The sequence below is a fragment of the Somniosus microcephalus genome, chromosome 2 (assembly GCF_052327205.1).
Source record: "Somniosus microcephalus isolate GS21.2 chromosome 2, FLI_Smic_1.0, whole genome shotgun sequence".
Lineage (NCBI taxonomy): Eukaryota > Metazoa > Chordata > Chondrichthyes > Squaliformes > Somniosidae > Somniosus > Somniosus microcephalus.
Window position 1 is genome coordinate 19,331,553 of NC_140988.1, and position 22,813 is coordinate 19,354,365.

The following is a 22,813-nucleotide window of genomic DNA, read 5'->3' on the forward strand; positions in this document are numbered from 1 at the left end:
TAGCATAAGCAAAAGTCATAGTTGCAGCAACAGCTTGTGGTGATAACTGTCATATGCTTTTCCGGTAATGAAGGTGGTACCTTAATGTCACAGGATTGCTGGTGGCATTGATGTAAATTCTGCTCTATGTTGTATAAAAGACTGCTTAAAACTCTTATCAGCAGAGAGAAGCCTGGCTAGACTGATAGCAGGTTGTCTCCCCACTGGTGCGAATAAAGACTGCTTGAACCTTCGAACGCAGACCTGGTGTTGAGTGTTTATTTCAAACACTCCACTTCAGTAAGAATCAAACAAATGGTCATTAGTTTCACAAGACTACCATATTTATTAGTTTTTACATACAGTATCAAATGCATTACAAACATACCAGCTGCACTAGACCTCACAGATTACAAATACAGTAAAGCAATTTTATTACATGTATATAGAAATACATACTTCATAGCAACATACCACTTTTGAATTTGAAGACTTCAGGGGAAGAGATCATTTTCCATATAAAAATATTTTTTTTAAGTTTAATAAAATAATTTTGTTTCATGGATTGTCAGTGACTGTTACAAATGAACATATGGCAAAGATCATTTTCAAAGAGGTATGTGATTTAATTTATGAACATTTTATAGTACAAATACAACAGCATATTTTATTTTAAATTTTGAACTCCAAGGTTTATTAGCACATATGCACAGTTAGGGTCTGCAGAAGCACCATAAGTAGGAAATGCTGTGTGCACTTTGGCAGCTCATATACCAGAAGCAGAAAGTACCCATTTCCAACAGGAGATTCGTTTTTCCAACATTATCTTAAGGGACTAACAAACTGCATTATGCTTAAAACTAGGACCGAGTTGTGTATGTATTTGTGCGTTTATGGGCCTAAAACTTTTGACGTTCTATAACCATTAACCCCTACCTGACCACCATTTCAAATAGCAATTACAGCATTTGTTTCTTCCCCGAAAAATGATCTCTTCCTTAACAAGGGCTTGATGCTCAGCTACCGTGAGATGACATCTTATAGCAAAAAAGAAACACATATTGTACAGTAATCAAGGCTTGACGTTACGCAGCAACGACCTGGTCCCAGTATTTTTACTGGCAGGATCAGCTACTTGCACGTCTTACTCTTGTGGATTTAAATCGCTCCCACAAGTCATACAGGCAAAACATCAGCATCAAGCCTTAACCGTTTGTCTCTGACATATCATGCTATCACACAAATAAAAAGGCAGTTTTGTGTGCTTCAACACAGCATTTTTCTGAACATGAAAAAGGTCTAAAAATTCTCAAATACAACAGTATATTTTGCCAAAAAGCACACTTGCATTTCTCTGAATATGTTATGTATTTAGTCATATAGAAAGATTGGTGGAAACAAAATACAAATTAAATGTAATAAAGTGTTACTGTGCTACCAAGTTACCTTTGTGTTACTCAGGAACCCCACATAAAAATAAGAGTTTTAACATTAATGCACGTGAACCAAGTAAGATATATACGAATATATGGATACATACAGACATTATGGACAGCTCCACTTTATAAGCTAAACTAAAAGTTGTACATTACCGATCAAGAATAATAGGGCAGAGGGGTTTGGGAGAACGTAGAGCTTATCTTATTAAATAGACAGAGCTTATGTTTTATATAATTATATTTTACATAATTAACAAGGCTTTTTTTTAAAAAAAGTTAGAGAATGTTAACCTGAGAAATAAACTTTTACTTTTGAATAGATGAATAAGCACATAACATTTAGGCCAAGACTTGAGAGTTTACCAGAGCAAGGTTTTGAAATATTGAGGAAATAATAAAGTGCTTGGGTCTTTTTGTGACTAACTCATGCTGTTATCGTGTACTGTGCAGATATTCATGCAGAAATATAAACTGATTTGTACAGTGACCAGCAAGAGCTTTCTCAAGTGTACAAACCTCACACACAAAGTGTAGGTTGATACACAATTAGTGCAATTTATCAAGTGTACAAGATTTGAAATGCAATGCTTCTTGTTGAGTATAAGTAGATGCCACAGCATTGCATTAAATACAATAATAAAGGGGATTACACTATTAGAAAATAGAAATTTTGAAAAAGTTAAGCAAGGAATTTGAGAGGTAATTTAATATGGAAAATGACTCCCAAATACAAGGATTCATACACATCTTCCACTATGAAAATTAAATCTACACACCTTCCCCTCAAGGAGGTCTATTTGGTGAATCAAATCTGTATAAATTTTACAACACTGGTTTTATTTTCACTATTACATTTAAAAGACAAGTATGTAAAATGGGCCTTTTTGGGAGTAACTTTTAGTTGAAATATTCCAAACCAATCAATAAGGTTTCAGTATTTAAAGTGCAGGAGGGTCATTACTAGGATTGCTGTAAAGGGCAATTGTGGTCATGTGATTTTTTTGGTAATATTTCAACACTGGAAAAACTTTCCAGTGATGATCATATATTTTACCCCTCCAAACTTGTGTTGTGCCTGGGGAGAGCATTTTGAGCAATACAAAACTGGGATGAAGTATTGTTGGTTACAGGTCTGTCACTGGTCATAGTAGTGATTTGAGATGATGAAATAAAAGCATCACTAAAGCAATATATTGGCACAACATTAAAGCATGTTGACTTCAACTGTGATTTTTTTTTCTAATGAGTTTTGGTACCAATACTCAAGCCTAATGGCAACACTGAAGAAATTACATTATTAATTTACCAATTAACAGGATTGTTAAATAAGTCTTCCAGTGACAAAGAACTGCAGAATTTAACAAAATTGCATATTGTATAATTATTTTCAAGCAGCTAAATATTGTATTTACAGCAGCAAGACCTAAAAATTACACAAACATCAATACTTAAACTAAAAACTAGTAGAATATATAGTCTTTGAACGGGCCACTAAAAAGTTACATTGCCTTATTTAGCCAGGCTAAAAAAAAGTCAGTGCAAACGTTCGAGGGTAAAACTACTCAATGTGCAAAGTTGCAGAATTTTGGTCAATCAGTTAAGCACCAAGAGATTCTGAAACAGTATAGTCGTGCAATAGTTTAAATAGTAAACTTACTGCCAACTAGCCAGAGCAAAATCACTAAATGCTTTTGTATTTCACAACACACTAGTTCTAGGCATGCTGTGAATATGAATGTTTGTTTAAAGGGAGCATTTACTCAGACACCAATTCAACCCTTCATGTTTTGTACAATTCACTCAATGGTAACAACTGAACTAAAGGGAATGTTATAGTCTAGGTGTACTCACTAACAGGTTTCAACTGTAATGAAACCACTAAGTTCTACTCAAGACATCGCAGTTTACAGGAAGCAGCAGGGTTTCAAACTAAACTTATCTACATAATTACTATAAAGGTTATTCAAAAATTTCTCTTTTATATCAGTTATAGCTGAGAAAATACCATGCTTTCTGCTGATCGTGCTGTAGATGGAAACACTCCAGAAACAGCATTTGGCACCGAGATGACTAACTACTGACCGCTCAGTCCTTACACTGGTTGTTTCAGCATACAAGCAAACAGATACTGTTAAACCTTGATGCAGTACTCTCATTCTGTTCATTGTACAACATAATTATTGTGACAGCAAGGTTGTAAGAACTACAACAGGAAACTTTGGTTTATCCGGAGGTTGTATGTCCGGAAACCTCAATCTAACGGCAGAAATCAGCAGCCTTTTGTTAGGTTTTTTTCCCCTAGCATTTTTTTTATTTTATTTTATTTTTTTTAAAAAGTCAGGCTATGGAAAACGTCTGTAGCTTAGCAACAGCTTCAGAGACGCTTCCAAGGTACGGGCCGAGTGTTTACAAGCTGTTGCTAAGCAAGAGTGTTTGTTGTCAGATACGGAGATGAAAACCTCCGTATCCTTCAACATTAGCGCTGGTCTATCCGGAAGTTTTGATCGAACGGCACCAGCTCGGTCCCGTCGGTGTCGGATATCGTGAAGTTTCCTGTACAAGGTAGTTCAGATCACCATGCAAACTTGTACAAGTGTCTGTTAACTATGAGTGTTAATGTTACAAATCCAGTTTTATTAGTCACACCCGGGTCACTGCAAACAAGTTGTTTACTTTTATTTTTTAAATTTTTTTTTAAAGTGCATGTGACAGAAGGATCTATTTAAAAAAAATATATATACACACACACACGGCTGTAAACCTGCAAGGGGTCCGGATGGATTCAATAAGTAACCCCTTGCATTATTGAAGGATTTCTCTACTGTAAGGTAGACAGGAATATCAGTATTCAAACTTACTATATGTTCGTAAATATAAAAATTAGAGATGGACCAAAAACATTTGAAGTATGCCGGAATTGAATTTACTGGATCCAGTCTGAGGGAGGCAGTTAGTTAATTTTGTATATCTGCAAATTACAAAATCTAATTTAGCATCTTTGGTTGTATTTGAATACAGTAAATTATCCTGTATTGGTACATTATCCTGTATTAGAACTACATCAGCACAACTTTCATTGAAAAGTCTAGGTGTAAAAGATTGAAAATATTTATAATGGCAGAATAACCTTATGATGGTGAAGTGGCAAAAACAAGATTACAGTTCTTTCTTTAGAGGGCATTATAAACAGAGAAACCCTCTAGAGTATTTTGTTCTGTAGAATTCAGCTGCTGGAGCAGGCTTAGAGGCAATAACTAACTGTAGCGTCTTGTTAGAAAGGGTTAGGGGCAAAAGAAATAGCCAGGAATTCCACTCCTGATTACTACCCGTGCTGGATCTGGACAGTAGGTTGCAGGCGGGGACTGGGCTGTGATGCCCCTGTGCGTTGAATTGTCCGCAAACACTCACTGTCCAGGCTTATACAAAGAATGGCTTTTATGGGATGAAATTACATTGTCCATATCGGCATACAAATACATTAATGGACCTGTCTGAAATTCCTTTGTTTGTTTTTTTGTAAAAACTGAGGTTCTAACCTGTTTAAAGTACACCCAATAACAAGTGAGACTCCAAAGCTAAATTAGATTTCTCCTCAGCCAAAAAAGGTAATAATTTAACAAAACAATAATTAGGGTGTGGTTTCGAAGTTGTAAATTTTCAAAATGTTGCTTTACTTTGTTGTTTCCCGGTAAAAACTACTTCAAATTTTATACATCAAAACATTTTTGACATTTTATAAAATGCTGAGCAACCCAATGTATGATGACACTGTCAAAATTAATCGTCAGACTATTGTTAAGGTAGCAGTGATTTTAGTAGATACACAACTCCTTGAATAAAACCAGATTATTTCATAAATTCACATTTTACATGGATCTTTGTTAAGCACAGTATGAGGGAAGATAATGAATAAAACTAACTTTTTGCTATTAGACTACATTGTTTACATCACACAAGTTGTAAGCGATGGAGGAAGGGACAGACTATGGTAAAAGGCATATAGCATCGCTATAAAAGGTGCCAATATAAAAAAGGTATTAATCTTTGTCTCTCCAAAGCAGGGTCTTAGTTTTTTTTTTAATTGCTGGGCAAAAACTGTTGCAAACATCCGTTGGCGAGACATGAGTGCAATATTAACAGTGTGAAAATGGAATTTCTTGATACCTTATTGAAGGCCTCAAGTTGATCATCTGAGAAAGTTAGGCCCATTTATATGCTTCCAAAAGTATTATACAGTGTAGATATGTTTGGATAATAAAATCTGCAAGACCAGCATGGTCCATTTTGCAAAATAAATGAAGGAATGTACATGAAGTGCCTATTTCTTCAATCATTTTCTAGTTATACCAACAGTGACAACGTCAAGTCCATAATTAGTGAGGAGTATAAATTGATCACATTCATTATGCATTACCAAAGCATCTATGATCAGACTGTTTTCACGAACCAAAACTATGTCTGACCAAATCATAAATAATTAAAGAGGCAGGGTGCACCTCACAGGACATTAAGATAGTATCACACATCAGCTGCTTGTTTTAGAAAGCATCGATTTCAATGGAAATGAAAATCAGACGTTTATATAGTTTCACACCTGGCCAGAAAGTTGAAAAACTACCACAAAGGTTATAACGTCTTTCTGATCAGTTCTTAAAACAGAAATTCAGGGGAGTTTTATGGCAAACAGCCTGTAGTTGTTGACTTGCAGCACTGCTCTCCAATATTTTGCTCATCATTTTAATACTCCTTGAGCAACGGTGCATTTCTGCGCTATGTTCTGTAGTACATGCATTTGATGCTTCTTTCAGTTTTGTTTTTAACTATAACCTCCAAGATAAAAATTACAGAAAGAAAACCCTACACCAACCTACTTTTCAACTTAAAAAAAAAATTGTTTATGGGATGTGGGCGTCGTTGGCAAGGCCAGCATTTATTGCCCATCCTGACTGAAAGTTAATGGTTTGTGTAACCCCCTTTTGAAGCAGGAAAATTAATTCTCAAATTGGTTTAGTTAAGTAGATCATTTCATATTTATTCCCAAAATAAAATGCCTGGTGCTACCCTGCTTCTAGCTCTGCTACCAAGTCATTCAAAGTTCATTAAAAAAAAATTATATTTGAAGCCTCAAGATAGCAGAGGCACTATTATACATATTTAGTAATTCATTAGAAAAAGGTGTAGTGCCAGAGGATTGGCGGATAGCTAACATTATTATACCTATATTTAAGAAGGGAGATAAACATGTTTAGGGAATTATAGACCAGTCAGCTGAACATTGGTAGTTGGAAAAATAATGGAATCTCTGCTAAAGGAGAAAATAGGAAAACATCTAGAAACAAAAAATATAAAAATGAATAGTCAACATGGATTCCAAAAGGGAGTTTTGCTTGACCAACCTCATTGAATTCCTTGAAGAGGTAATGGAGAGTAGACAAGGATAATGCAGTATATGTAATATACTGTATCGAGATTTCCAAAAGGCCTTCAATAAGGTACCACATGAATGACTAATAAGGTTAGAGCATGCGGAGTCAGGGGACAAGTAGCAGAATGGACAGCTGGCTGAAAGACAGAAAGCAGAGAGTAGGGGTAAAGGGCAGCTATTCAGTGGCAGAAGGTGGGAAGTGGGGTCCCACAAGGATCAGTGCTGGGACCACTGTTGTTCACAATTTATATTAATTATTTAGACATTGGAATCAAAAACAAAATTTCTAAATTTGAGTTGACACCAAATTAGGAGGGATAATCAACACGGAGGACTGCAACAAATTACAAGAAAACATTAATAAACTTGCAGAATAGGCATATTATTGGCAAATGACTTTCAACATAAGTGAGAGCTATTACATTTTGGGAAGAAAAATAAGGCCACATATTACTTGGGAAAAAAAAAATCTAAATGGGGTAAAGGGACCTGGGAGTATAAATACACAAATCACTAAAGGTTGCGACGCAGGTCGTTAAGGCCACAACAAAAACAAACCAAACACCAGGGGTTTATTTCTAAAAGGGATAGGATTGAAAAGTAGAGGTTATGCTAAATTTGTACCAAATCTTGGTTAGACCATACTCGGAGTAGTGCGCGCAGTTCTGGTCGCCATATTATAAAAAGGATATAGAGGCACTGGAGACGGTACAAAAAAGATTTACAAGGAGGCATACCAGACCTGCGAGGTTATACCCATCAGGAAAGGACGAACAAGCTAGGTCTTTTTTCTCTTGAAAAGAGAAGACTGAGGGGTGACTTAATTGTGGTCTTTAAAATTATGAAAGATTTTGATAAGACCCAGAGAGAGTGTGGGGAAGAGTAAAACTAGAGGTCATCAATAGAAGATAATCAGCAAGAAATTAAATGGGGAATTCAGAAGAAACCTCTTTACCCAGAGAGTGGAGCGTACTACCACAGGGAGTAGTTAAGGCAAATAGTATAGATGCATTTAAGGGGAAGCTAGATAAACACGAGGGAGAAGGAAATAGAGGATTATGCTGATTAAGAGTTAGAGGAGGAAGGATGGAACAGCGTCACCGACATGGACAGGTTGGGCTGAATGGCCTTTTTCTTTGTGTATATTCTATGTAATTCCCCTCTCTCAAATAGAGGATGCTGTTCAAGCAAATATCAGTTAGTGGAGAGATGACAACAAACATGTCTGTGGCCATGAATACTACTGTAGATACCCATGCATTAAGTAGTTTCTTTTTATTCTGAGGAGCCAATGTCCCATCTTATTAATACACCAAAATATCCACAGGGATCCAAAGCTAGGTACATGCTGTAAATGTGTCTGTAAAATTAAAGTTTGTTTCAAACCCACCCCACAACACAAACTCAATCGCTATCTATACAAAGCAAAATGCTAGTTCTTGAATGAAATGTTTAAAGTGCCCCTGTAATCTCAAGACTTTAATTCACTATTTAACCTCTTAATATATTAAGAGAACTAACAGAGTGGACAAGGAATTCTACCCACAACAAAACCATAACTTTTTCTTCCCCAGTGAGCTTTCAGGTACATCACAGCTACTATCGGTGTAAAAAGCAGTCAGTGCTGCAGGAAATGGCTTCCATTGTTGGCAAACATTTAAACCCAACAGTGTATCAAAAGCTATTATATAAAGGTGAACTCTGTAGTATATCTTGTTCACTAATAGAGATGCATGTATTCTTTTTCAAAACGAATGCAATACTAAAAAAAAAATCAAAAAGCCTCAAAAATTCAGTTGTTACTGTCTCTCTCATCTACTCTGAATGTTAAAATGTATGAATTAACAAGAGTTGGGCTGCGATGTCTCCAATGCTGTAGCTGTTTGCAGATTTCAGCCTTTTTACCATGGAAAACGCTCAAAGCAAAAATGCCGATACTTTAAAAAAAGTGGTCAAAACATAACTTGTATTAATCAATTTTACTGTATTTTTTGACCTCAATTGTTATTCTACCCATGAAACATTTAAACCATTGATATTTCACCAAAATGGAAGACAAAGGCAACCTTCAGAAAAACAAGACACCTAATCAAAACTCTGCCTTACGGTTGAAGCACTCCTTCCCTAGATGTTTTTAATGCCCAAAGTTAATTGTATAATTTAATAGCCTCCACTTACATGGCTAGCAGCGAAACCAAATACAGTAATTTAACATTTAATGCAGACTTGTTGAGCTCTGAATAGGTTTCTTAAAATAGTGCAAGATTGTGTTTTAAAAGGCTGGAATGAACTAACTAATTAGTTTGACTTGTGGACTTTCAGACAAATCGAACGATAAATACCAGAAGCTTAGATCGATGCACGAAACAAAATGTTACACTAGACAAATGCATAAGCTATTCGTCAAATGGGTATGGAATAAAAGTATATTTTGCCATAATTTCTGCAATCCGTTCAGCCTGATAATTGTTTTTTTTTTAAATCTCTGTAAACTTACCATATTTATTCAAAAGCCCTCATTATTGTGCCTGTTGTTCCAGTTGCTATTAGATTTTGTTCTCTTGTGATATTAAAATTAAAAACGGATTGCCTTTGGGTAGTTACATCCATCATAGGCACAGCATTTGTAGAAACCACAAAGTTGCAAAGGGTTACTTGCTTCAGACACAGAGGGCGAAAATCCTTTTTACAAAAAGTGCACATTTTTCTCCAAAATAAACTTGCTCAAAATGACTCATGGCTTTGAACAGCAGTAAAGAGAATGCAGCTCATTAATTATTGAGAACAGCTATTCTCCCAATTTTCACAATGAAGCACATCCCCCAAAGTTATCAAATAGCAGTGCAAACTAAATATACATGTGCTATCCTGAAACAATGTATTGGTTAAATCTATATAGATTTATATTCAATGGAGAAGTGAAAAGATGATGAAGTTATTTGATAGATGCAGATGCAATTACCAGTATCTGGCTATTTAACACTTCAAAGCTTTGTGTGCTGTGACTGGGTAGCAAGATAAAATCGCAGAGCACATAATATATTGCACAACAATCCAACACTGAAATTGTCACATTATGTAGATGAAACAAGGGAAAATATACATGATTGAAGTAAATATGAGAGTTTTTGACTTTAGTAAACAACTCAAACTCTTCAAATGAAAATTGCCTAAATTTTAGATCACTCTTTTGGGATAATTCCCACAATAATATTTTGAAAGAAAATGATCCCCAAATAATTTCTAACAAATGCTGCAAATACACAACAGTTGTATTGGCATCTGAAGAGATAAGACAAGTTAATGTTTCGGGTAGAGACCCTTTGACTTATCTTTTCAGACACTGATCAAGCCACTGCATATTCCAGAATTTTTTGTTAGTGATCGAATCGAAAACAAGAGTCAAAATTATTTCCGACTAGATATGGAAAAGCATTTTGTTCTCCCGAGATAGTTACAGCAACTAACAGTACAAATTGTAAGACTGTGTTGCACATGATGGACTCAAAAGGAACTTCCTTTAGCATTTAAATTTAAAAGGATGGTTTTAACCTATTCAACAGATTTATGATTTAATGAGATTAATAAAAAAGCTTCTTCGAAGAATTCTACTCATTTTATGCAGCCTCGACGATTGAAACTGATACATTATTCAAATCGTCTGGTGGTTTGTGTTGCTGCTGTTCTGTATAAATTGTTAGTTATGCAAGAATGTTTAAGAAGTTTCTATTAATTCCATTGAGAATTTGGTGAATTAAGAGCGATTAAAAGCCATCTCACCAACCGGCTACAGCTATTTGAAGGGGAAGAGATTGCAGAGATAGGGGAGATAAAAAACAATAGTTTGAACCAAATTTAAATTGAAAATAGAATTACATCTTTTAATTGTGAACTTCATGATTAAGTGAAAATTCTATGCTTGTATTGTAGTTTGATATTTTGAATGATTTGTGCTTTTAATATAAAAGGAAAATTATTTACTTCAGAATAAAGCTCATCACAAAATAAAAGCAGCTCAGATTATACTCAGCCATTATTTTAGTTAACGAATGGCCCAAGTAAATGCTGCAAGTGGCATGAAATATGTCCCTAGAAATCGAATATAAAATGAAGAATCTTTTTGGAAAATTTATAAATTCCTAGATGTTAACATAATCCTTTATTACACTTCACATGCTAAATTTGGATTTTTTTCTAGATCCTCACCATGTAACACATTTATTACTGTACTATACTAGTTGCTTTCCTGGCCAATTGTAGCCTTCAGACTAAAGTTGGTTTAGGAGTAGGGGGACAGTGTACAGTCGTAATTTAGTCCCAATTTTCAAGTCATACATTCTGTCCTTATTTTTAAATTTCCATCATTAATTCCTCTGTCCATCTTTATAAATGGAAACGGCCAATGTAAAATTGTCACTAATTACACCTTCATGGCACTGGTGGCACTGCAGCACCTTCACTGGGAAGAGGGTACAATCCATGCGACAAGTTTGCACAGGCTGTTCCCATAATGTGGACAGAGGAATTTATAAAGGAAAATGAGTGTGTGTGAGCAGACACATGATTTTTAATATAGACATTCAAGGCAATATTGAGTACACTAGGCCTTTATTCACTATAGTTTAGAAGAATGAGAGGTGATCTCATTGAAATATATAAAATTCTTAAGGGGCTTGATAGGCTAGATGCTGGGCAGATGTTTCCCCTGGCTGGGGAGTCCAGAACTAGGGAATCACAGTTTCAGAATAAGGGGTTGGCCATTTAGGACTGAGGAGAAATTTCTTCACTCAAAGGATTGTGAATCTTTGGAATTCTCTACACCAGAGAGCCGTGGATGCTCAGTCGTTGAGTATATTCAAGACAGAGCGATAGATTCTGGGATACTAAGGGAATCAAGGGATATGAGGATAATGTGGGAAGGTGGAGTTGAGGTAGAAGATCAGCCATTATCTTATTGAATGGCGGAGCAGGCGCGAAGGGCTGAATGGTCTACTCCTGCTCCTGTTTCTTATGTTAATATTTCTTCTCAACACTCAATTAAAATTTTGCAATGTTAGAGGAAACAAAAATTCTAAATGAAAAAAAGTTTACCATTAAAAATAGTTCTGATTTATAGAAAAAATCTGTAGCTGATGCTTGCAAGCTTGGGTTGGCTAGCGCAACAGTCAGGACGGCAGGGAAACAAAAACCATACATAGCAAATAATTCCAATTAAGATAGCAAATATTGCCGCACTGATATCATAAACTGGATATAATGTAGCAACATTTTAAATGCCAATTAAGTAAAGCAAAACTCAGAAGGTTCAATTTCTGTACTGCCAGAAACAGTGCTTGTATGCGGTTCATCACCCTCTGAATAATTTTTTGAAAAAATGTCAAAGATCAGACTTAACCTGGAATTAACTGCAGCTGATTATTATAGTGATATAATAAAGACTAATCATAATTTTTCAAATGCATTTTAGAGGAAGACGTAGCTGTTTTGGTCGGGGGCGGGGGGAAAGAGAAGGAAAAGAGGGAAGGGGACTCAAGCACACATATGGCTGCTTCCTAATATATTAATTGCTTCTCCATTTATGAAAATTGCTTCTCTATTTATGGAAATTAAAGGATATTTTGAGCTGTAGCTTCCTACGATCAACACTTCCAAATGTTTGCCATGTGCTTGGTCAAAATCATACCATTATTTACATACAGCACATACATACATATCTACTTAAAATACAAAAACCTAACTATTGAATTGCTCTCTCCAGATTTATTACAGTATATATTTAAAACGCGCATTAGTTTCATGGGAGCACATGTAAAAAACATTAAGTTTGATTTATGATGCTTTCTCAATCTTACATGGGCTAAAAGAACAGGTACTGCTTACTGCAACAATCGTGTTGAGTTGTTTAATGCACAACTGTTGAGAAGTATAGCAAAATACACAAAAATAATGCAATTGAATGAAACTTATGGTGCATTTTTATGCACTGGTCAGGCAAACTAACAGTTAAATATACAGACACTCAACATATCAACTAACAATTTCATGCATTTGAATACAATTCACAGCATACAGGTGGCAAAGAAAAATTTCAAAATAATGATGAAAAGGGAAATTCTAGAACTATTAGGCTTCATGAACAAATCTTCAGTCACTGGCAACTGATTTACTAGCCTATTAGCAATTTTCCACCCCAGTAACAAAATTGATTTTCAGGACCTCTCTCCATACTTTTCCTTTGAATCTGACATTACAGTAAACTCAAGCTGCAGTATCACTTCTCTCAGTATTTCAGAGAAGGGCTTTTAAGAAAGCTACAACTTATTTTCTTACTGTTTCTCTCTCATCTTTCCCCCACCCTAAAATACTCAAGACAATGCCCCAAGAATGAAACAGAAGAGAAGGTAGCTCTAAAACTTCAAATAAGAGTCCAGTGACGACCTGTCGATGGCCCAGGCAAAGCATAATTGCAATTTCAATCTTGTGCTGCAGCAGCACTTGCGCATCAAAAACATTCAATTTGTCCTTCAAATGCCAACAAAAATTTTGCATTATTTGATAGGTCTTTAATTCTACATTAAGATACTTAGGATTGCACATTGATTCAGCCAGTTTAGAAGCCACAAGAGAAAATGTAGTTACTAAAAAGGTTAAACAAGAAACAGACAACATTAAGTGTGCACATTAAGCTACATCATCTGCTTTCTCACTCTTCACAAAGTACATATCAAACTGTCCACATTATTAACAGGGATGGAAAAAATGTGCAATGACCTTGTGAAATGGACTCCCTTCTAAATCTCCAAGGTAGCCAACATATACTACAGCGGCTGGTTTAGAAGAATGTAAAAACCAAGTTGATAAATTTACAAAGAAAAAAGCAGCATTTTTATAACAATGCATTCACTGCAGGGCTAAAATTTACGTTAGTAAACCCGGTCTTTCAAGCCAAACCCCACAACTGGGTATTCTACACGTGCTTTCTGGGTATTCCGATACAAACTGTTGGAGGCAGCTGCATTTAAAGAGGGTGGAATTAATGTGCTGCATTATCTCTGAAATGGCAGTGTTTAAAAGTATACATGCAATGATTTGTTTGCATTCCATTTCTGTTGGTATGGATCATGACCAATCATTCTTTGTTAAATGTTTGAAATTATGTTGCAAAGTGCTCATCTATACATCTTTTAAAAACTCAATTGCCAATTTTTTCAGTTTAGCCAAAAGAGCTGAAATTACTCAATATGAATGCTGGACTAACAGGACTGGAATATTCCATCCTTGTATTTATCACTTCTGTTACTATTTTGTGCTGCAAATGTTTGTTTGTATTTAAATTTAACAGATCTCAAAATTTTAGCCCTGCAATACATTTTCTTTAAGCTATTAACGATAATCTTGCAGCTCTGAATGGGATTTTATTTTTGTTCTTGGGACATGGGCGTCGATGGCAAGGCTGCCTTTATTGATCATCCCTACTTGCCCTGAGAAGGTGCTGGTGGGCCTTTGAACTGCTGCAGTCCTTGTGGTGATGGTACTTCCATAATGGCGTTAGGTGGGGAAATCCAGGATACTGACCCGGCGACGATGAAGGAACGGCAATATATTTCCAAGTCAGGAGGGTGTGTAACTTGGAGGTGACAGTGTTCCCACAACTTGCTGCTTTTGGGATGAATAAAAATATAAGCATGATGAAATAAGAAAGGGCCATTACTCCCATCAAATCCATTCCTTCCATAGACCATGTACAAAACAATTTACCTTCATCATGTACTCTATTCAACATTTCTAGCACACCTGAGATGCAAACACAGATAAAACTTCCAGGAAGGTGAAGCAACATTTCAAGACCTGAAGTTAATTAACTCTAGGATATAATCTAACCTTGCAACTTTCATTGTTCAATCTCAAACACTTGTTTTCAACAATGCCCCAAAAGCACAGGAACCGTCATGTCCCACAGCATCTGACTACCAATGTCAAAACATAGTATCCTTACAACTTTCAATTCTAATAAAATCTGCCAGAAGACTCAATCTTTTGAAATCAATAGATGACCTCAACATCACCTTCCATCTGCCTCCATAACAGCATCCTTTTCATATTGTCAAATAGTTTCAACGGCTCTAACCAAGACGTGGCTGTAAAATACTGTAGCATTTACAGGATTACCAGTGTCTTTTTCAGTGGCCGTGCTTATATTTATATTGTATACCAAGATTACAATAAATATTATGGTAGTTAAGATGTTTGCATTGTATTCCAACTCTTCCTTCATTTTGATCATAGTAGGTACTCTTACTACAGAACTATCTACTCTGTTTAACTGTGTTGGACTTTTGATTATTTATGTAATCTTGATCTAGTACGTGTGTACATTACATAGAAGCATGCACATAAAGATTAACTTTTTTCTCTCTCAAAACACAAACATCACAAATTGAAACAATAATTATGGGAATATTTAGTTGTAATTTAATAAATTGAACTATCAAAAGGATTAACGTTCTGAAAGACAAAAAGATAGGCCAGCCCAAAAAGGAAAGCAAAACTGAGAGTTTCTAAATTGTAGCATGTACACAAATTCTATTACACTTTATACAATAGACTGACCATACACACACCACAGAATACTGCAGCACAAGGTGCAAACAAAACTCTTGACAAATGGTTAACTATTTGCCTATTGCACTATACTTATGATGCTTCAGATTCAAAATGTACAAAAATCTCCACATATTTGGAACTGCTTTAAAAGTAAAAAGACTGAATTATGACAGTGGTAAGGGTGCAAGCAGTCAGTAGAGTAGACTTTACATTGTATTTAAAGTTCATAGCAATAGTAACTTGCCAATACACATCATTTGGGTCTAATGTCGTCTATTGTAAGTCAATCTGCACTGCAGAACACCTACATGCCACTCATCTGCCGTGATGTTAGCACAGTGTATGCCAATTAAAAACTGAAAATTTGCTTCTTTGACTTTCCATTTTAAAGAAAAACCCAACGTGGTTATATTTTAAAACCAATTATTAAATCCAAGAGACTATAAACCAAAAGAAAATCTAGAAAGCAAATAGAAAAGAAATCCAATAAATGCTACACAAACTGGGTTAATATTAGAAGTGTTGTATGCTTGGAAATCAAAACAAATTGGAAGCAGTTGGAGAATTTAGCAGCTCCAGTGCTGGACCATCACGATATCCTACCCGTAACTGTTTTGGGGGGGGGGGGGGGGGGGTGTAGGCACTAAAAAAGTGTTATATGAAGACTAGTGATATAAATTCAGGGGAATAGACACCCTTGCAATCCTGTCACCCTTCTAGCTCTAGCACAGATTTGATGCAGAGTAAATATCCTGCTCTGCCTCAAAGATGTGCTTTAACCAACCTCAGAATAACATTACCTATTACAAAATGTGACATTTCCATTCCCACGTCATACTTCTCCAAGGGAAAGTGGCAGTTTTGCACTGCCAACATACTAACTAGGCACTAGATCAAGTCAAACTAATTTTATATTGAGCCTTTACGGCCAGCAAAACGGGGACTTTCATTTGACTAATCTGGGATGCCTTCAAACGCAAGTCAGAGAACGGAGAGTGTGCTAACATCCTGCATGACCCAGTTGCTACTGGGAGTCTTTGAACTTCACTGCCCTCTATTAAATGAATTCGGCTGATTTGTTACATGAAGCACCTTGGTCTAACTCAATAGAAGAAAAATACCAGATGTAAAACCTCTTCCTAAAAAGTTACATCATTTACTTACTGAGAATGGCATTAATGAAAGTTATAAAGCAATCCACAACTAAAACAGGACAGCATGGAAATAGTAAGAGCAACAAAAATATGAGAGAACCAGGGCAAAATAAATTTAAAATAACGTAATTCGGCAATGAGTAAAATTTGAATGGTTACTAGGTCTTAATTTCAACAGATTGATGAGGCTTAACAATATCTATAGTAGATAAGGAAGATGAATCGAAAGAAAATAATGTGGATCGCATGAAAATCTTTTAAAGTGCTGACTAACCAGAAATGGAAAATTACTGTGCTGTTGGTAGTCAGGAAGCTTGACTGATGGTTGGGTTGTACCATCAAAACCACTCAATTATGACCCACTCTACTCCAGCTAGTCTATTATTACTTAACTAAATTACAAGGAATTATCAGTTTAATGACAACTCTGATTTTGCAAAAAAAGAAAAAGGAAGGAACTTGCATTTATGAGATCTATTGCTAATGATCTTTAGTAAATTCCACACTGCATGTAAAAATGATTCATACAGTTTATACACATTTCCAGTCTACTCTTGTACTTATGATTGTACTGCAATCATTCACAATAGCCTTCATTGTAAGGAATCTTTGTACGGATTATTATTTTATAAACCAAGCGCTCTATAAAACTTTTAAATCCTTTTTAATCTAGATAGCTTACCTACCCTGATTTTGATTGCATCAGGATACTACTGAAGTTTCAAATAAGCATTTCTTTGTTATGTACCTGCACAGTGCCCATGTGCAATACATTCTACATGATGTAAACAGGTAAGGGGAGCACTCCTTATTGCAATAAGGACTTTACTGCTGTATTACTGTGGATTAGAAATCATTACACCACTCTAAATCAGAAGAGACTGAACTTAAACTTGACATTATTATATAGATGTGTGGACATAATGAAACACACCACACACGTCCAGGCAACTGGAACAATCCCTTCTGGGGAAAGTGGCAGTAAACTTTTCAAAATGTCAACAGGTTAAACACTAAACTTTACAAATCTGTTGCTTCTTGAAACACTTTCCTTCCCCCCCCCCCCCCCAAAAGAAAATAAATGTATAACTTTATAACACCAGTTTAATGGCAACTTTCTAACAGGAGCTAAAGGGTGACATTCCTTGTAAACCATCTTTTCTCCCTCTCCGATAGGGAGAAACGTGCAATATGTAGAGTACCATTGTAAAGTTTACAACAAAATGATTTTGATTGTCGGCCTATGAATTTGCATGACAATTTACAACAGCCATGGTGTTTTGCCTGGATATCTACTTGATTGTCTCATGCAAAGTTTGAGTTACATTGGATTAAGGGCTTTGACAGCAAAATTAGGGCTAATTTGCAGGTTACTTGACAACTCTGCAAGTTAAAAAAGGTACTCATTTCCAAAATATCCCTTTCTGCACATTACAGAAATGGTCGCTGATGCCTTGTAATGCAGTTAGTTTTACAGAACACAACAATGGAACTTGGCAAATACACTAGGTTGCAATTAATTCCGACTGATGCTATAAGGTAACATCACGTGCCTTTGATAATAGGTCACAGTGCGAAAAGCTGTCCTAAAAACACAGAATAACCTGCGTTGGCGGGGGGGGTACCAAGGTCATAACAATGTGCATCCACAATCAAAAAAAATCCCCAGATATGCCAGTAATTATGTTTATCAAAAGTCCTATACTTCTCTTTGACGATGCAGAGGATTAATGTCGTACACCCAGTACTGGAAGCAGAACTCTTAATCCATGGCCTACATTATTATAAAAGTAACTGCAGCATGAAGTAGCATAGTTATTCCATACTCACGTTATAACAATTACGGTGGTTTATTGTTGAATGTTGTTGGTACAATATCCCTGTACCCAAGTGAAGTGATTGCTAGTTTGCCATTTTGTTTCGACAAGTAACAGGCACTGCACTGGAGTGGTCTGCCTTGGTCCAGAACAAAAACTAATATTGGCGAAGGGTTGTCCCCAGGTAATACAGGGAAAGTAGAGCAGCACCCAATTTCTATTCTTTAAAAGCAGTGCAAAAACAATATTAAAAGGCTATTAAATACCTGTCACAGTTATATGTGTCAGATAATGTGGCGAGTCCTCTTTCGTTGCCCCCCAACCGTGTCCTAACAAAAAGGAAGAAGAATTTTATGCATTCTTACAATTCAGAGTGGACAGTTCTTTCTTGTCTGGGGACAATCCTATGGCACACTGGTCTGTGGTTTATTTCCCATGGTTATTCAATATAAGTATGGGATAAAATGTTTATAATGCACTTATTCTTGTTGCTTATAAATTGATTAAAGTGCATCAGACAAGCTGAAGTGAGCTATCTAGGGAGTTATTGCCTGCTTTTGAACCCCATTTATATCCAATGGGGGGAGTGGGTGGGCGGGGAAAGACATACACTGGATGTGGTAAACATTGTACAGAGTCAGTACTGAATACTCTAGAAAGTACTGTTCAAATTTTGGTAAACTAAAAATCACAAATATACAGTACATGCAAAACGTACATCACATTTTGAGCCGATTTGAATTTTTAGATGTCTTGAATTTTAAATTGCCATATCATGACAACTACACAGACTGATAGCTTAAAAGCTGTAAAAAACTTGATTCTTTCAGGAAAAGAATGGGCACATGGCTCATATGCCGTGAAATAAGTTGCTACAACTTTACTTACAGCAGGCAGGCTGTAACTGTTCACGTGGAGAATAGGTGCGTATTTTTTTCTGTGGACGGTTTTACAACTCGAGTTGCCAGTCTTATTTCTGTTGGTAGGTTTGTACTGAAAAAGATAAAGCAACTGCATTTTTATATTAAAAATGCTTCTCGTTTGTATAATTAAAAAGGTATACGAAAGTTTGTCTGGAGGGTTTTTAAAAATGCAATGTTAACCACAGAAAACTAACTCCTTAGAGGCTAAACCGAACACACAAACCCAGCTCTACCAATTCGCTTCTCCAAGGGCTGGAACAAAAAAATAAAATGGGGCCAGATAAATTTTTGCATTGCACGTGACCAGTGGCTGTGGTCTTTTGCGGACGACGGGGGCGGGCGGGATGCGGACGACGCTGGCGATGGGGGGGGGGGGGGGGGGGGGGGGGGAGAGGAGGCGCCGGCGGTGGGGGGGAGGAGGCGCCGGCGGTGGGGGGGGGGGAGGAGGCGCCGGCGGTGGGGGGGGGGGGGGGAAGAGAGGAGGCGCCGGCGGGGGGGGGGGGGGGAGAGGAGGCGCCGGCGGGGGGGGGGGCGCCGGCGGGCGGGGGGAGGAGGCGCCGGCGACGGGGGGGAGGAGAGGCCGGCGACGGGGGGGAGGAGAGGCCGGCGACGGGGGGGGGGGGGAGGAGAGGCCGGCGACGGGGGGAGGAGAGGCCGGCGACGGGGGGAGGAGAGGCCGGCGACGGGGGGAGGAGAGGCCGGCGACGGGGGGAGGAGAGGCCGGCGACGGGGGGAGGAGAGGCCGGCGACGGGGGGAGGAGAGGCCGGCGACGGGGGGAGGAGATGATGTTGGCGACGGGGGGAGGAGATGATGCTGGCGACGGGGGGAGGAGATGATGCTGGCGACGGGGGGAGGAGATGCTGGCGATGGGGGGGAGGAGATGCTGGCGATGGGGGGGAGGAGATGCTGGCGATGGGGGGAGGAGATACTGGCGATGGGGGGAGGAGATACTGGCGATGGGGGGAGGAGATACTGGCGATGGGGGGAGGAGATACTGGCGAGGGGGGGGGAAGAGAGAGATGCTGGTGATGGGGGAAATAATGACGGTGTTGGGGGGGGGGGGGGGGGAAGAGATGATAATGATGCTGGGGCGGGATGGTTACGGTGCCGGGGGAGGGAGGGGGAGATGGTGACGGTGCCGGGGGAGGGAGATGATGACGGTGCCAAGGGAGAGGGGGGGGGAAAAGAGATGGTGACGGGGGGGGGGGGGGGAAAAGAGAGATGGTGACGGTGTGAGGGGGGGATGGTGACAGTGCCGGGGCGGGGGGGGGGGGGGGGATGGTGACGGTGCCGGGGGAGGGAGGGGGAGATGGTGATGGTGACGGTGCCGGGGGGGGGGGGAGAAAGAGATGGTGACAGTGCCGGGGGGTTTGGGGGGGGTGGGGTGGAAGATGGTGCCGGGGGAGATGGTGACGGTGCCGGGGAGAGTTGGTGACGGTGCCGGGGAGAGATGGTGACGGTGCCAAGGGAGGGCGGGGGGGGGAGAAAAGAGAGATGGTGACGGTGTGAGGGGGGGGATGGTGACAGTGCCGGGGCAGGGGGGGGAAATGGTGACGGTGCCGGGGAGAGATGGTGACGGGGGAGGAAGAGATGGTGACGGGGGAGGGGTGGGGAGATGGTGACGGTGCCGGTGGAGGGGGTGTTAATATCAAGGGGAAAATGATATCAAAGGAACAGACATTGTTTGTCAATCTTCCTCCTCCTCCTCCGCTTCACTGTCCGCGGCGGGGTCTCTGCTCAGCTCGGCCCTCCTGTCCCGGCGTCTCTCCTGGATCACCCTCATCTCCTCGGCGTATCTGAGGAAGTTGTCGCCGAAGCGGGCCCAGGCTTTGTACGGCACGGTGATGGAGTGGCGGTAGGACGGCTTCACCTCGCTGACCCGCAGGAACACCCCGTAGCGGTTGGAGCCGACGTCGAAGAAGAAGCGCTTGTTGTCGACCGGCACCGAGGTGCCCTCGGGCAACTCGAGCGAGGAGAGAGGCGCGGACTGGTCCCCTGCCGGGCCCGAGGCCCCGGCTTCAGCCCCAGTCCCGTAATCCTCCAGCAGCCGGGCCAAAGCGTCCCGGAACTCGATCAGGCCCTGAGCGGGCAGGGCGATGGTCTGGCCTTGCGGGCCCGGCTGGCCCGAGTAACCCCAGCCCGGGCCCCGGCTCATGGTCTGGCGGATGCGCAGGAAGCGGCCTCGCTGATTCTCTTTCAGGTCCAGGTAGTATTTGCGGTTCTCCCGCACCAGGTACTCGCTCTTCAGCACCCGCTGCGGCGGCGGTTGCGGCAGCTCCGGCTCCTGGTCCCGCCGGCCTGGAGGCTGTGGAGGCCGCCGCCGGGAGCTGGCCTCGCCGCCGCCGCCCAAACCTCCTCCGCTGGGCCCCAGCTGCGCGTAGTGTTCGATGAAGTCGCCCAGGTAGCCGCGCATCTCGGCCGCCACCCCATGGAGACGGTGAGGCGGCTCTTGTGGCCGCCCGAGCCCACCTCGGCGATCTTCAGGAAGCGGCCCTTGGCGTTCTGCTTGACGTCCAGGTAGAAGCGCTTGTTCTGGATGTCCAGCCGCTTGGAGGCCAGCTCCTGGGTCTCCAGCATCAGCAGCAGCGGCGGAGCGGGAGCTGCAGCGGGGACCGGGACCGGACCGGGCTGGCTTCCCTGGCGTCGGGCGGTGGCGGTGGCGGCTCCGGCTCCGGCACCGCCTCATCATCACCACCATCTTCTTCTTCTGCTGCTGCTTCTTCTGCTGCTGTTGCTGCTGCTGCTTCTTCTTCTTCTTCTTCTTCCTCCTCTTCCTCCTCCACAACTGCCTCCTCTTCCTCCTCCACAACTGCCTCTTCGGGAGGTAACGGAGACGGACGGGTGTCCAGAGGTGCGGTTACGGTGCTGGCGTCGGCCGGTGTCGGTCCCGGTCCTCCGCCGCCATCGTCGTCGTCGTCTCTGTTCGCCATTGAGGGACGATCCGGGTCTCCGGACACAGCGCGCGCTTTGCCCTCGCTCGCTAGTGCGCGCGCGCGCAGACTCCCGCGCCCGCACGCGCATAACCAGACCAATCAGAAACCTGCTATTGTCCCGCTCCCAAGGGGACCCAATCAGAAATCTGGTCTTAAATAACAACAGAAAATGCTGGAAAAACTCAGCAGGCCAGGCAACATCCGTGGAGAGAAATTAGAGTCGACGTTTCGGGTGAACCCTTTTTCAAAGCTGGAAAGAAAATGAAATAGATCGAAGGCAGGGCTGCGATAGAACAAAAGAAGTAAAGAGACATTAAGAGGTATTCAAAACCAGACGAGATGGTAATAGGACTAGTAGGAGACAAAAGATGGCTCAGATTAGGTGTGAAGTGTACTGGCAGGATGAGAGACAGCTGCCATGTGGGAGAGAGAAAAAAAAGTAAAAATGTAATAGGGGCCGAGGTTATGATCTGAAATTGTTGAACTCGATATTGAGTCCGGAATGCTGCAAAGTGCCTAATCGGAAGATGAGGTGCTG

At 40.1% G+C, this 22,813-nt stretch overlaps 1 pseudogene; it reads right to left on the minus strand.

Moving 5' to 3' along the window:
* Positions 1 to 301: 301 nt before the first annotated feature.
* On the minus strand, positions 302 to 22,333 carry LOC147122581 (transcriptional regulator protein Pur-beta-like; annotated as a pseudogene).
* Positions 22,334 to 22,813: the final 480 nt, after the last annotated feature.